Source organism: Mytilus galloprovincialis, chromosome 8, assembly GCF_965363235.1.
Source record: "Mytilus galloprovincialis chromosome 8, xbMytGall1.hap1.1, whole genome shotgun sequence".
Classification (NCBI taxonomy): Eukaryota; Metazoa; Mollusca; class Bivalvia; order Mytilida; family Mytilidae; genus Mytilus; species Mytilus galloprovincialis.
This window is the reverse complement of record NC_134845.1, coordinates 62,094,668-62,110,272: the sequence shown is the minus strand read 5'-3', so window position 1 is coordinate 62,110,272 and position 15,605 is coordinate 62,094,668. Positions and strand designations below refer to the sequence as shown.

The 15,605-nt window shown below is 32.2% G+C and overlaps 1 protein-coding gene across 1 annotated transcript in view; it reads left to right on the top strand.

The window, feature by feature from the left end:
* Positions 1-1,848: 1,848 nt before the first annotated feature.
* Positions 1,849-15,605, top strand: part of LOC143042348 (polypeptide N-acetylgalactosaminyltransferase 5-like) — a 33,329-nt gene continuing 19,572 nt past the window's right edge. Inside the window, exon 1 of the mRNA XM_076214625.1 lies at positions 1,849-1,952. The gene's annotated coding sequence lies outside the window, so the exon portion shown is untranslated. The remainder of the gene's footprint in view (positions 1,953-15,605) is intronic.

Genomic DNA, 15,605 nt, shown 5'->3' with positions numbered 1-15,605 from the left:
TTGGTTGGGTGGGCAGAGCTATATGCTGTTCGTATGTTCCTTTTACATAATTCAATTGGAAACGCATAACGGAATTGGATGAAGTACTCGACCACAACCAACATCGGTACCATTCTTATTGATTGATGTTTAATTGATGTCCAGTGGCAAATATTTAGATAATGTCCAAGACAATAATCAGTATCTGAGTATCTGTATATGAACTGTTCATGATATTATAACCTGATATCAATATAAGGTGGTACTTAACACTAACTGATTTTTTTTTTCGAAAATTGAATGAGGAAATTTAACTTTAGTCAAGGTTTTTGGTTCCACCATAATAAAATGTCGAACGTTCATTGGTGTGGTAGATCTAGTATACTATTATAAATCAATACGTGAAGACATCCAATTTACAAATAAATCAATAAATCAATAACAGAAAGAAAAAAAAAATCCGTTGACAAAGACATTGCGCACGATGTTGGCACTAATTAAAACAGACCTTTGGAAAATATTTGAACGAATGGTAATTAAACAATGTGACATTAGTTCCTCCCAACTAAAAGCAAATATCTAAACAGACCACATAAAACTGACAGATTTTTTGTAATATTATATAACAGAAGAAATAATCTCCTTTCATTAGTCCCTACCGACATGATATACATGTAATTATCAGATATTAAAAATGAAAAGAATTATACTGCAAACGTTAACATACCAATAAAGAATAAAAAAGGACAGTCACCCTTAAACGAATATAAGCATTGATGTGTGATACATAATTAGCCAAAAAATATACCAGTACACAATAACAGGGACTTTATAAAATGCAATTTTATCAAAATATATTTACTTATGTAGTACTACATACATTGTATATCATTATCCGTTCTAAATTAACATACATGTACAAAAATTGTATTATATGTATTACAAGTGGTGAGACTCAAATAAAATATTGAATCTGAATCTGTATATATATATATATATATATATATATATATATACATGTATATGGATTCATTAGATAAGTTGCTGTGTGTTTTTGTTTAATATGGTTCATGCTTTTATCACTGAATTCTTTTAAATATATTCCGTATTATATAATGTTACAGTCCTTTTTTAAATTTCCTTCTATTTCCATTCGGATCGAATATGTGATATACATGTAGTCAGATCTAAATAGAATCAAATGACATTCGGAAATCATTTGCCTTTTGCAAGCAATGACTCAATAAAAAAATATAGGTCTCCTTTTAGAATATTTGTTTAATATATGACTGTAATTTTCAAAACTTTCAACGTGGCATTGGGTATTTTAAACGTAAGCATGCAGTCAAACTACTGCATCCCTACTCTGTCGAAATTGGGTATGTGAGTTTGGATCCCGCCCGTCGTGGCAAGAGCTATCGGCTTCGATCTTAATTGACTACGACGTGAGTGTCAGTTTTCCTACCGGAGGTCGCTTGTTCCATCAGGACACCACAGCTTCATCCACCAATAAAAATAACAAACATGAAATATCATATTAGTGCTGAAAGTGACTTTAAACACCAATCAATCAGTCATTCAATATTAAAATGTAAGTATTAACCGAAAAAAGTATATATTCCGTATTAGATAATGTCAAAGGCCTTTTTTGCATTTCCTTCTATTAATTAACACTTTTATCAAAAAGAAGGAAAATCGTAAATTTTAAACATGAACAGTAAAATACAACTTATCTCAATGGGAATACACTGACATAAAAGCATAAAATTCGGATTGAGGGTGTAAAAACGTAATCTAAGTCCCACGTGTCAAATGCGATAAATAACTAGTAAAAATCAATGCATGCATCGAATCAAGCAGTTTGACAATGAGGAGAATATATGACGGAACAGCTGTTCATTTGAAAAATGGACAATGAAATTGATTATCTAAAATATTATCATCCTGTGTATTCATCTTTCAACATTGATCAGGTAAGAAAACGTAGTTTATTTAGTTTTGTTGGATTATAATTTTTTTCATATTATATATTAAATAGATAAAAAAACACATATAACATGTAGGTCCTTTTTGACCCTAAGGTTTTATAAACACTTAAAAATGGCCTAATATTTATTATTTCAAATTAAGTTTTAAAACGATAGGACATCTCTAGTCTTCAAAAGGCACTGAATACTATTTAAAACCAGGAAAGTGCTTTAAACGAACATACCTTTTAAAATGCTTTTTTCAATTAAGTTTCCCATTTAAACAAATCAACAATTATAACAATGTAATAGAGGTCGTCTAGGATACAGGGGGGAATCGGTTATATTCATTTCGTGATAACTTAAGGTAAAATTTTATTTATTTCGTGATAATTTAAGGTAAAATATACCTTAAGTTATAACGAAATAAATGTAACCGATTCCCCCTATATCCTAAACAACCTACCTTAAGTTTATCACGAAATAAATATAACCGATTCCCCCTTTATCCTAGACGACCTCAATTACATTGTAATTATTGTTGATTTGTTTTCGTCTTGAACATACATAAAATATTTGCCGCTGGAAATTACTAAGTAGTATTCGTCTTTCTTGTAACGTCCTCCCTACCTTGTCAAAACAAAGACTTAAAGCTTGGTAATTGCTTCTTCTCCGCCAAACAAGCGGGTGTAAGACTGATGGGCTCGAAATCTGTCAGACCGTTTCCTAGTTAACTAGCACATTACAATTTGACTCAGCATGTCGGTCTAGTATTAAGCAAGGTTAATGATCATAAAACACTTACTTGTTCTCGTCATGAATATGTACATGTATTAGATTTTGCGCTGGACGTTAAACACATCAATCTTGTTACGTACATGATTTGTACTTCACAATTGGTACTTAGGGAACAACTCATTGAACTTTAAGGGATGATTATATTTTTTGTCTCAGTCAGATACATGTAGTTATCAAAGGTACCAGGATTATAATTTAGTACGCCGACGCGCGTTTCGTCTACATAAGACTTATCAGTGACGCTCATATCAAAATATTTATAAAGCCAAGCAAGTACAAAGTTGAAGAGCATTGAGGATTCAAAATTCCAAAAAGTTGTGCCAAATACGGCTAAGGTAATCTATGCCTGGGATAAGAAAATCCTTAGAAATTTTAATTTATTTAGTTTTTCAACAATCAACTAAATTATATTGTTAAAAATTTAACACTCTAAGGTATAGGGAAAATAAGGATTCAGAACATGCTTGTATGGGCTTTGCTCATTGTTGAAGGCCGTACGGTGACCTATAGTTGTTAATGTCTGTGTCATTTTGGTCTTTTGTGGATAGTTGTCTCATTGGCAATCATACCACATCTTCTTTTTTATCTATCGTGTCCTCTGCTTGACCAGATTATTTATAGTCGGCAAATTGGAGGGGGGACCATACCCCCCATCCATCCAACCCCCTTCCCTCCTTTTGAAGTTAAATTATTGTTCCCTTATTCAAATTGTTTATCGAACGGAAGGAAAGTTCAAGACGTCCGTTTGAGTAAATAATTGTCTTAAAAAAATCAAACATTTTGTATTTTTCTCTTTATTGTCGGAGAAGTTGTTGGTTGATGTGGTCTGCTTGTAATGTCTTTTATTTTTGGTGATTGGTTATATCCTGTTTTTTATTGATGAAACGATCTTTAAAGTTACGGAGTGCTTTTAATATTTAAATTTATTAGTATAACAAAAGTAAAAATATTCTCACTTCACTAACACGAACGCTTCAAAACAAATAACATCGTTTTGTTCTTAAATCACATTTTTAAAAGAGCGTTATCCAATTAATAATTTACTTTACCTTAGAAAAATAAAGTCAAGATACCAGATGATTGATTGGTCGATTGAAGTTTGCCTAACACTGATTCAGTGGCAAATATTTGATGTTATGTTGATAAGCCGCTTCGGAATGAACAAAGAATAAATCAAGTGTCATGTCTGCGCCTTTTTTTAACCTAACCATGCGGTATGCAGATGCGGATTGAGAAAGGGATGAAGCCCGGTTCTCCTTTATGGAACTACATTTATGGTTGATAAGACTTTTTACGTGTTTCACTCCAAATGTTGTCTTGTTTGAGCCCCCTTTTTTCAAAATCCTGGATTAACATCTGGTAAGGATTGTGCTTATTGTTGTATGGTGATCTATAGTTGTATAAAAATTCTACGTCATTTGGTAAAGAGATGTCTCAAGTTGGCCACCATACTACATCTTATTTGGATATTTGAGATAATTGAGATAATCCAAATACTAGATAATGTCGATTAATCGGTTTTTATTCATTTAAGATAGTACATTGATGAGTACATCGATTTGTGACAAGAACAATATTTAACCTTCGTCTAATAAACGTTGCAAAATCAAGCAACAGCTTGAGTATTCGTTGGCACGTTTTGTTGATCTTTAATTTAAAAAGTCCGTTAAATATTAAAAAGAATTCAATTTCCTATGCATATTGCAGAACACATTGAAATTGACATCAATGGCGGAGTGTAGGCATCTGTACACTGTCTTGTCGTTACTTATTCATTTTTATCCGAGGAAGATGTTTGTCATATTTAAAATTGACATTAATGGCGGAGTTAAGGTATCTTGAAATTACACTGTCTTGTCTTTACTTATTAATTTTTATTCGAGGAAGATGTTTGTTAGTTTTTAGTTCTTGAATAATTGATAAGGGGTGGAAGTTTAATAACTTTTCATACTATATCGTGGATACCCCGAAGAAGGAAAAACGTTATCACGAGTGTCATATATTACATGAACATTATAGAGAATAGCATGCTATTGACATTTGAAAGCAGACCGATAACCTGGATTGAATTGGTTGAATTGATTAGTTAATTAATTAATTGATGGGTTAATTAATTGGTTGATTGATTGATTGATGATTGCTTAAATCAAATGGAACCATGTCATGCATGTCCAAGACGTGAACATATAAACAATACATACACCGGGTTCAGTGCGTGACATAAGGGACGGTGCAATATTTATCAAGCAGGGGGGACCTGTGCAAATCCCAAAACCTGTTTGGAAAAAAGTATTGTCCCATGCTGATGTGATAGGAAAAAAAAGTTATGTCCCATGACCTCTATTCATTAAAAAAGTATGTGTCCCATGAATATCATGAATATATTGAGTGAATAAAAACACAATCTGTACCTTAAATAACGTAAAGCAACAATATTTATTGTGATATAAATATTTTTGACAATCATTTTAACATTCTCGACTAGTCTTGACCTTCAAATTTAGTTTTGACTGGTGTAAATCAGCCCATCTAACTAAATTAAATATTGATCTTACAAAATTCAAGCGTATTAGGTAGTTTGATTTATTGCTGTGAAATGAAAGAATTTAATTTTACAATAGGTAACAATAAAAATTATTATATAAATTTAGATAGGCATCTTTAATTTTTTTTATAACTTTTTCAAATCAACTTAGATTTTCATCAAACTATGCAGCTATCTTAGATATATATTAAGCTTACTGAAGCCCATGTCATTTAGTTTTTTGTTGTATTGCTGTAAAATTTAAGAATTAAAGTAATCTTGGTAAAAAAAGCTAGGATTTGCAATTAAGATAGGCATCTTTAACTTTTTTAATAACTTTTTCAAATCAACTTGGATTTGCATCAAACTATGTAGCTATCTTAGAGATATATTAAGCTTACTGAATCTTAGGTCATTTTGTTTTTTTGTTGTATTGCTGTCAAATTTAAGAATTAGATAAATCTAGGTCAAAAAGCTAGAATTTGCAGTTCGAACAAAATAGAGATAGTACACTTTACAATTTAATTGTTAAATTTGACAGCAATACAACAATAAACTAAAATGACCTGGAATTCAGTAAGCTTAATATATATATCAAAGATAGCTGCATAGTTTGATGAAAATCCAAGTTGATTTGAAAAAGTTATAAAAAAAATTAAAGATGCCTATCTGAATTTATATAATAATCTTTATTTTTACCTATTGTAAAATTAAATTCTTTCATTTCACAGCAATAAATCAAACTACCTAATAAGCTTGAATTTTGTAAGACCAATATTTAAATTTGGTTACATGGGCTGATTTACACCAGTCAAAACTAAAATTGTTTATCATATTCTGTTTCTGTTTGAATGTTTCTTGTGTGTATTTTTGGGCTAATTAAAATAAAATGTTTACTACTTAAGCATTTGAAAAAAGTGTATGTCCCATGCATTAAGATAATGAAAAATCATCAGGTCCCACTACTTTGCACGTTGAAAAAGTACATGTCCCCTTACCATTTGCACCGGTCCCCCCTGCTTGATAAATAATGCACCGTCCCTAATAGACTATCACTGGAAAATTAGATTAATATGCTGGATAAGGACAGATATGCTGCCGAACAAATTTCAAATATGAACACTAAGAGAAATTTTGCAATGGTTCTTTAATGTGCAGAGAGCGTTCACTGCATACTTTCTACACGATGAATCTGATTTTTCTGACCGGATGTTGCAGTGTATTTATCAATATATGTCTAAACACACAAACTAATCAAAGGGGTGACCATATTCTATTTCCACAGTGTACCCTTTTTTCTCTCGCATATATACTAATCCGAAAGTCCTATTATGAAAATGCACAGTTAAGAATCTGGTGGTGAGTTGATTCGTTTTTTCTTCCAACACTGCTATACTGCATATGTTGAAATAAGTGTACTAATTACATTCTTAGAAAAAGCAAAAACTTACACTTCAAAACGAAAGGCTGTCTCCAGTTTGAACTATTTAAAGTAGATATAATTGAGAATAGAAACGTAGAATGTCATAGAGAAAACAACTGACTAAAGAACAGAAAACAACCCAAGGCTACCATGGAACGCCATGACTGCCTTATGTTAATGATCAGCATTATATGCAGTGCTCACAACATTATATGCAGTGCTCACAACATTATATGCAGTGCTCACAACATTATATGCAGTGCTCACAACATCCTATGCAGTGCTCACAACATTATACGAAGTGCTCACAACATTATATGAAGTGCTTACAACATTATACGCAGTGGTCCAAACATTATATGCAGTGGTCACAACATTATATGAAGTGCTCACGACATTATATGAAGTGCTCACAACAGTATACGTTTTTTGTTGATGATCGGTGATGATGATGTTTGATGTATGATGAGATTGATGTATGATGAGATGATTCGGTAAACTTCGTTTTTTTAGCGGAAATTACCGAATCCATAATTGGTAATGCCCAGCAAACAAATTTAAACAGTGATTAAAGTCATGTTATCATTAAGGCAGTATCTATAATATTAAACGAGAAGACCTCATTTTGTGTGTCGCTTCTCTTCCTTCCACGATAAATAAATCAGCATGCCTCTGTGTTCTATAGGTAACATAAATAGTCGCATTTGTCATCCATTCTTATGATTATTCAGATTTATTTTTGGAGAAAAACGACAAAAACCAAGGAGTTCGGATATTGATTCCGTCAACAGACTGACTTTTCGTGATAGATAAGACTTTCGGTTTGAAACATGCACAAGTACAACCAATCGTTTGATAGATAACAAAAATGAAAAGTGGATAAGCCAATCAGAGTGTTCTCCATATCAAGGTGTTTAGATCGCAAGAACCACAACTATTATACCTCCTTAGAGAGGACAATTATTTTTCGCGTTTACCTACATGTAAACTACGATTATACTACTTTAATATATAGAGACTCTCTGTATTCTGTCCACTGTTTTCTTTGAAATGTTTACTATTTAAGGGGTCATACCAATTGCAGATACATTAAAATAAGTCAAAGTAAAAAATGTTGAAACAAGAATGTGTCCATAGTACACGGATGCCACATCGGCACTATATTTACTAAGTTTCGAGTTGATTGGACTTCAACTTCATCAAAAACTACCTCGACCAAAAACTTTCACCTGAAGGGGGACATACGGACGGACGGACAGACGAACGAACGAACGAACGCACGGATGCACAGACTAGAAAACATAATGCCCATAAATGGGGCATACACATTTATTGTTGAAAGTGAAAGTAGTGATTTGGCAAAAATGAAAGTCGGGTAGAGATTAGAGGAAGGCAGGACCTTTTTCTGGACATCGGGATCGGGTGATTTTAAGCTCGGGATTTGGGGATTAATCCTTACCGGATCCGGAAATATATTTTCGATTTCGGGATTTCGGGATATGAATTTCTTTAAATTCTGCATCTCGGGATTTCGTGTTTTTAAGCCCGGGATTTTCCTCCGACAACCCCTCAAATTAGCCTTAGTCGGTCTTAGTCATTTATATAAGATTCGTATCCTACCATTGGCATGTTAATAAGGCTCTCAAAAGAAAAAGCACTAACGGATTGTCCTAGAAGTATATTTTATTAATTATGGTCTATGCATAAGCAGTTACATTCATTTCATGTTTGAAGCGGTGCAGATTTTTAATTTAATTTGACTTTTACCAAAAGATGCATTGTAGCAAAGGAGAAGAATAACTGAATTTAATAGAAAAGAAAACAAATATCGTACTTTGGAAAAAAGGGAGAGGGCTTTTGATACCTTTTATAAAAATTCTCCATACATAATATCTGTTACAAAAAATCATCCTACAACATTTTACAAGCTGTATATGCCCGCGATTTCGCGGGTGTCTTCTAGTACAATATTTAAAACTGATTTAAATAAGTGATGGTAGTGGTTCAGATTCGGTAAACTTCGGTAAACTTCGGGTTTTTTTTATCGGAAATTACCAAATACAGTCATAATTGAAAGTGCCCCGCAAAAAAATTGAAACAGTTGTTGAAGTCATTTTATCAAGGCAATTCGATTGAAAACTATATTAGAAAAAAAAATAACGCCTGTTATTGTCTGCAATTGGACAGATATAATTTTATTAATTTATTGGAAGTTCATTCTGAGGAAAAGATGAAATTAAGAGGTGAATGAATGAACTAGTTATGTTCATCGTAAGAAATATGCATGGCATAATGTAAGTTAAATAATGAAAATTTTAGTTAATGAAATATCGAAGGAACATTCGTATGATATATGCCTCGAGGTCATTTCCTACTGAAGAACTTTAGCAAGGTGTCACTTTATAGTCAGTACTAAGTTTTAAAATGCTTAATTACCTTTTAAATAAAATAGTCAGCTTTCTATAACAACTAAGTGCCATATTACGCTAGCTTATATATATATATATCATGATAGTCATTATTGGCATCGATTTTCAGAATTTGGCATTTTTACATGAATAAGTATCTAACAGATATGGAAAATGCAGTTTAAAGCATTTCATTGTAGGTGTTTAACATAACTTTACATCAATTATTCCATTTGTTTACAAGCTTTTTAGCACGCCAAGCAGTTTGTCTTCTAAATATGACCAGCAGTCTTATATAGAGATATAAACTTTCATAAGAAAAATTTACCATTTCAAGACACACTTTAACATTTTCATTTATAATTATCATCTTATCATCTCTTATGAAAACTGAGTTTGTGGGGGTGAATAAAATGTTTACTACATGTATACGTTTGTTCGTCAGTCTACATGGTTAATATATGAAAAGAAAGTGGTATGCTTGCCAATGAAACTTTCCACAAGAGACCAAATGACACAGAAATTAACAACTATGGGTCAAAGTACGGCCTTCAACAATGAGCAAAGCCCATACCGCATAGTCAGTATAGAAGGCCCCGAAATGATAAACGTACATTGTACAGCATTCCAAACGAGAAAATTAACGGCCTAATTTATGTACAAACAAACGAACGAAAAACGAACATGTAACACATTAACAAACGACAACCACTGAAATACAGGCTCCTCCTGACTTGGGACAGACACATATATACAGAATGTGACTGGTTTTAACATGTTAGCGGGATCCCAACCCTCCCTCTAACCTGGGACAGTGGTGTAACAGAACAACATAAGAAAGAACTATGAAAATCAGTTGAAAAAGGCTTAACTCATCAGATGGATACAAATATAAATACATCTAACAAAAAACAGAGTGGGCGTGGCCGGGTACTTGTATATCCCAACAACAAAAAGACACTAAATACTGATCTGAGAGTAGTACTCGCAGTTACTGACAGCTTGTTCAAAGCCACTAACAACTAATAAAAAAAAATCATGCATCTAAGTTTTGCATTTAGGTCAAGATTGAAACAAACTGTGAGTAAAAAAGAATGATTTACTATTATTGGATAGTAACGATTGTCCATGAAAAAAGAGTCATCTTGACCTTAATTAATTCTGGTTAAGATACATTAAGATACACAATCTGATCAACTACAAGTCATAGAAGAATGATATCTTTTAGATCGCACTTCTTTGATAACAATGCACCTTGAAAAAAGATTCAAATTTGTGTTAAGGTCCAGATGATAGCAACAACACATAAAAGAGGAATGCTATTTGTTACTGAGCACTTTTTTGATTTTATTGAATGTCCACACAAAATTTTTGTTACAGAAGCACAAAAAAACGACACTCGTTATTATTTTAATATATAATTGTAATATAATAACAAAAAAATGTATATTAGTGGAGAACTACTAGTATTGTTTTACTGTGAATAATTCTCGTTGTTGTTATTGGCGTTCTAATTCTTCTCACATACAAGCTTGTCTATAGTCTGGGGATTTCAGTTATTTTTACTAACATTTTTTTTCCATTTCCCATGTAAGAGGTTGAAAATTTCATATCTGAATATTTTTCGTTATCTGGAAAGTTACTTTTGACGATGTATCTGGATTGTTTATGTGGGGCTTCTTTCTCCTGTATATGAATCACTCACGGGGTAAGAATTGGAAAATTGTCGAAACTAATTTGACTGTTATGTATAGTATAGTCCGAATTATATACTTAAAAGGATTTAAGTTCACAAACTAGTTATTTAGCACTAAACATTGCTGTGCCATGCCTTTTTAAAATAAGATTGAAAATCGTAAATGTTTAAGTAAAATTCTATTTCGAATAACATCGCTGACCAACATTTATATTAAAAAAAAAATGCAATGAACAGTGTACTTCTGACAGATTTCAGAAATTAAAAAGAAAAAAAAGTGAGGGGAAACATTTGTCTGTTCTTCGGGTTAGGGTCAATATGCAACAGCATAGTGTATTGCACAAAATCAACAAAAAAGGGTGTATTTTTTTTTAAATTTTTGGAGGCGGTGGGGCAATTCGCAACAGCGTAGTGCAAGAGCAAAAAATTAAGTATGAATTCAAATTATATAACCAATTTTAAGTTCTTTGACTACAGTTATTCTTTGTCAGAAACCTATTATGTGTCAAATATTTAATTACAATCCAAATTCAGACCTGTATCAAGCGTGAATAGTGTGTCCGTTTTTGTCCGAACGGTCCAAGTTTCGACCTCTGCAGACGTATCCAGCTGCGTTCGGCGAAGCAACTTTTAAACACTTTAAGTATATACATATTTAGTTGTGAATATGGTGAAACAAATCATCAAAATAAGTTTAAAATGCCCTGGTGTTGAATAAATTTGTGGTAAATTGATCATACTTCTTAATTTACTTTTAAATATTGTATACCGCCTTAATGATAACATGACTTTAATAACTGTTTAAATTTGTTTGCTGGGCATTACCAATTATGGATTCGGTAATTTTCACTAAAAAAACGAAGTTTGCCGAATCATCTCATCATACAATGTACATCAATCTCATCATACATCAAACATCATCATCACCATCACCGATCATCACCTTCATCAACAAAAAACGTATAATGTTGTGAGCACTTCATATAATGTTGTGAGCTCTTCATTTAATGTTGTGAGCACTTCATATAATGTTGTGAGCACTGCATATAATGTTGTGAACACTGTATATAATGTTGTGAGCACTGCATATAATGTTGTGAGCACTGCATATAATGTTGTGAGCACTGCATACAATGCTGATCATTAACATAAGGCAGTCATGGCGTTCCATATGGTTTTCGACGTAGCGAGAAATACCTGCAACCGAAGGCAGTCGTCAGCTGGCCCCTAAATAATAGTGTATACTAGTTGAGCAAGAAGATACCACACTTCACTCTGAAACATACAAATAAACCTTAATTTCAAAACAACACGACCAACAAAGCCTAGAGGTTCATCACTAATGGCAGGCACAAAAATGCTGGGTAAAAAATGTTTTGTGATATTTCAATCCTCATCCTTTGCATCTTGTCACAGAGGAATAAAACTGCACAACAAAACGCAAAAAACAATTCAGTTTAAAAGAAATAAAATTATAAGAGCTACCAATACAAGGGTCGGATCCAGGATTTCTAAGAAAGACGATTGCATTCTACATAATCAAGAAAAATATGATATAATTATTTTGACGCTTGAAAAGGGGAGGCGTACGCCTAATGTTCGCTTAATGCATGAACGTTACAACGTTAAAACAATCAAATGTTTATGTCATTTCAGATTTATTATGATACATGATATGCCCGTTCGTATGAGTCTCTGCTTTCTGTTAAATCATTGTGTTGGTGTGTAAAATGGAAGGCTTAAGTTTAAAACTATGTGATCATAAACGAAATTTCCCTTGACTCAATTGAATAAAATAAGTTTTGAAACGTTTTATTGGTATTAAGTTAAATATCTAGTGACAACGCCATAATATCAATAATATATATATGATAACAACTGTAAACTTAAAGTAGGGAATAATCCGCATTTTTTATTTCAGATTTGTTTTATAAACCTCCAGGGACTTCAATTTTGAATGTCTCCATTAGTGTAAAATTACACTTATACGACCTAACTATTTTTATTTTATACTTTCGACTCAACTTAAATGTATTATGACAAGTTGGGATGTCACAAAAAACTTTTAAATACATTTAATTAGAATATCCCAATGTGTTCTTTTTTTTAACGATGCCCAAGACAATTCTTGTAACAGTGTAGGTGAAAGCGAAAATAAATGTCTACAAACAGTCCTAAATAATTGAATCTTTCGTATTCCATGCCACCAGGGATAACATACAGTTTACAAGCTTTTATATCGATGGCTATACATATAGCAAGGTGTTTGCTTAACGTCCAGTGGAAAATATTATACCAAACAGTCGGGGACTATATTTGCGCAATGCAATCATATTGTTAAAGTTTCAAACTATATGTGTTTTAGAATATTGTCAATTTTAAATAATACTAGAATTTTGGAAATCTAGAGAGGAATTTGTGAATAGTTAATTATATAGATATTGGAAGATGTGGTGTGCGTGCCAATGAGACAAGTTGAACTCTCTTTCCAAATAACAATTTAAAAAAGTAAACCATTATAGGTCAATGTACGGCCTTCAACACGGAGCCTTGGCTCACATCGAACAACAAGCTATAAAGGGCCCCAAAATTACTAGTGTAAAACCATTCAAACGGGAAAACCAACGGTCTAATATATATGTCTATAAATGAAAAGCTGTAACTAATTTTAAAAGAAACTTAAAAGCCCATATTGTCAGAGACAGTCGCAAACTTTTGCTTAGTTTTTTAAAAATTACGCCGAACAGGATCGGTTTGTCGAAGTTGGACATCGGTTTGTTGAAGTTTGACCTCGGTTTGCAGAAGTTGGACATCAGTTCGTCGAAGTAGGAAATCAATTCATCGAAGTAGGTGATCGGTTAATCGAAGAAGGACATCGGTTAATCGAAGTGGGACATCGGTTTATCGAAGTATGAAATCGGTTTATCGAAGTAGAACACAGGTTTATCGAAGTAGGGCATCGGTTTCATACAATGTTGAATCATTTAACAGGAATAGTTATGCATTAAAAGTATAATTACAATAACACAGAGGCAAACAATACCCAAAGGTACCTTGAAGCACATAAGCGAAATAAAACTAACAATGTCATGGGAAACTATGAAAAGGGACAAAACGATACACGACAGAATGTAAAACATAACACAGGAAATAAAAGACTGAGGTCCACGTGTGTCACTCGTCTTTTTTTAAACAAACAATGCAAAATGGTTTTTGATTCAGCAGTTAAGTAAAATAATCTATTTTGCTGCGTTCGTTGTCATTCATGTGATAAAATGTAGAGCTAACCGGAAAAGGGTATTAAAATCATTTTAAATTATGTCTCAAGATAATACGGATTAGTTATCTGACGTTGTTATATCGTTTTTTGTCTTATAGTTATTGCAAACATGCAATACTTTATTGTTTCAATGTTATAAAGGATTGCCTAGCTTTAGGGATTATCAGTTCAGAATGCATATACTATATAACTGACGTTAATCTCACGTAATAAGAATACGATGTAAACAATACATCGAGATCTAGATTCTTGGAATTTAGTAGATATGTACATATACTTATAACAGGTGCTAATAAATACAGCGTACAAAAAGAAAATCGGGGTACCCATGTAAAGGATCGATACTTCTTATCCAAATAATGTCATAGAATTAGAAATGTACGAAACAATATTTGTAAATGACATTTCGCATGTTATGTTAAAAACAAATGTTTCCGAATGTACAATGTCTTCGACAGTTGTCGGACATCAAGTAAAACACATAATATAGGGAAGCCTATGCCAAATTCTGTTGACTTTTTATTTTTTTAGCATTTATTCACTTGCAAACGCAATTGTTTTTAAAAACAATCAGTTGTAACAATGACGAAATTTATATAATGGATTAATTAGTAATCAACCATCTCACAGTAACTGCTCTTTTATCAAAAACAAAAATACAAACAAGTAAAATAGAAACGGTTACAAATAAGATGACATTTATTTTATCTGCTAACATTTGGTGATCTGGATAGGCATAGTTTAATGAAGATCATTTGAAAGGGTAAAACTATTAAGGTGGTATGGGAGTTTAAATTAGAAATGATAGAATTCGTTCATACTTTGCCAAAACGTAGTATCTATTGATATATGTTCAAAAATATAATAGAAATGATAGGTCACCGCGCATTTTCTCATGCTACAGGTCGTGACAAAATGACAAATTTGGTATGGATTATACAGGAAAAAGCACCATTATGTGATTAAAAGCTAAACTAAATGATAGAATTGTAAAATAAAATACGTGAAGATAGTTTTTATAAAATAATTTGAGAATATCAAAAGAAAAGATAGGGTCACCGTGCGTTTTTTCCAGCTAAAATACAAAATAGCAAAATTCCATGTAGATTCCTTCAGAAAATGCAGTATTTTAGAGTTACCTCCCCTTAAAATGCCAATTTAAAAATATTAAAAATCAAGCAGAAATTCATGACATCATCAACGACAAAATCTCAGTTTAAACCAATTTTTACTCTCAAATATTATATTGCTATACAATAAAAGGGTTATTGCATTAATATTGGGGAATATTGTCCCTTGTAAAACATATATTGCACTCGCAAGCTCGTGCAATATAAAATTCTACTCGGGACAATATTTCCCAATATTCATGCAATAACCCTATAATACTTAAAACCTTAAAGTTTTATTTGTCTTGTAGCCATATAAGAAACGCAATAGGAAGTTATTTTTTACATCAATTTATAGTAAAAAACATTTAGAATTATCAATGTTTCTAGATTACAGAACGATGATGTTGTTTATCTTACA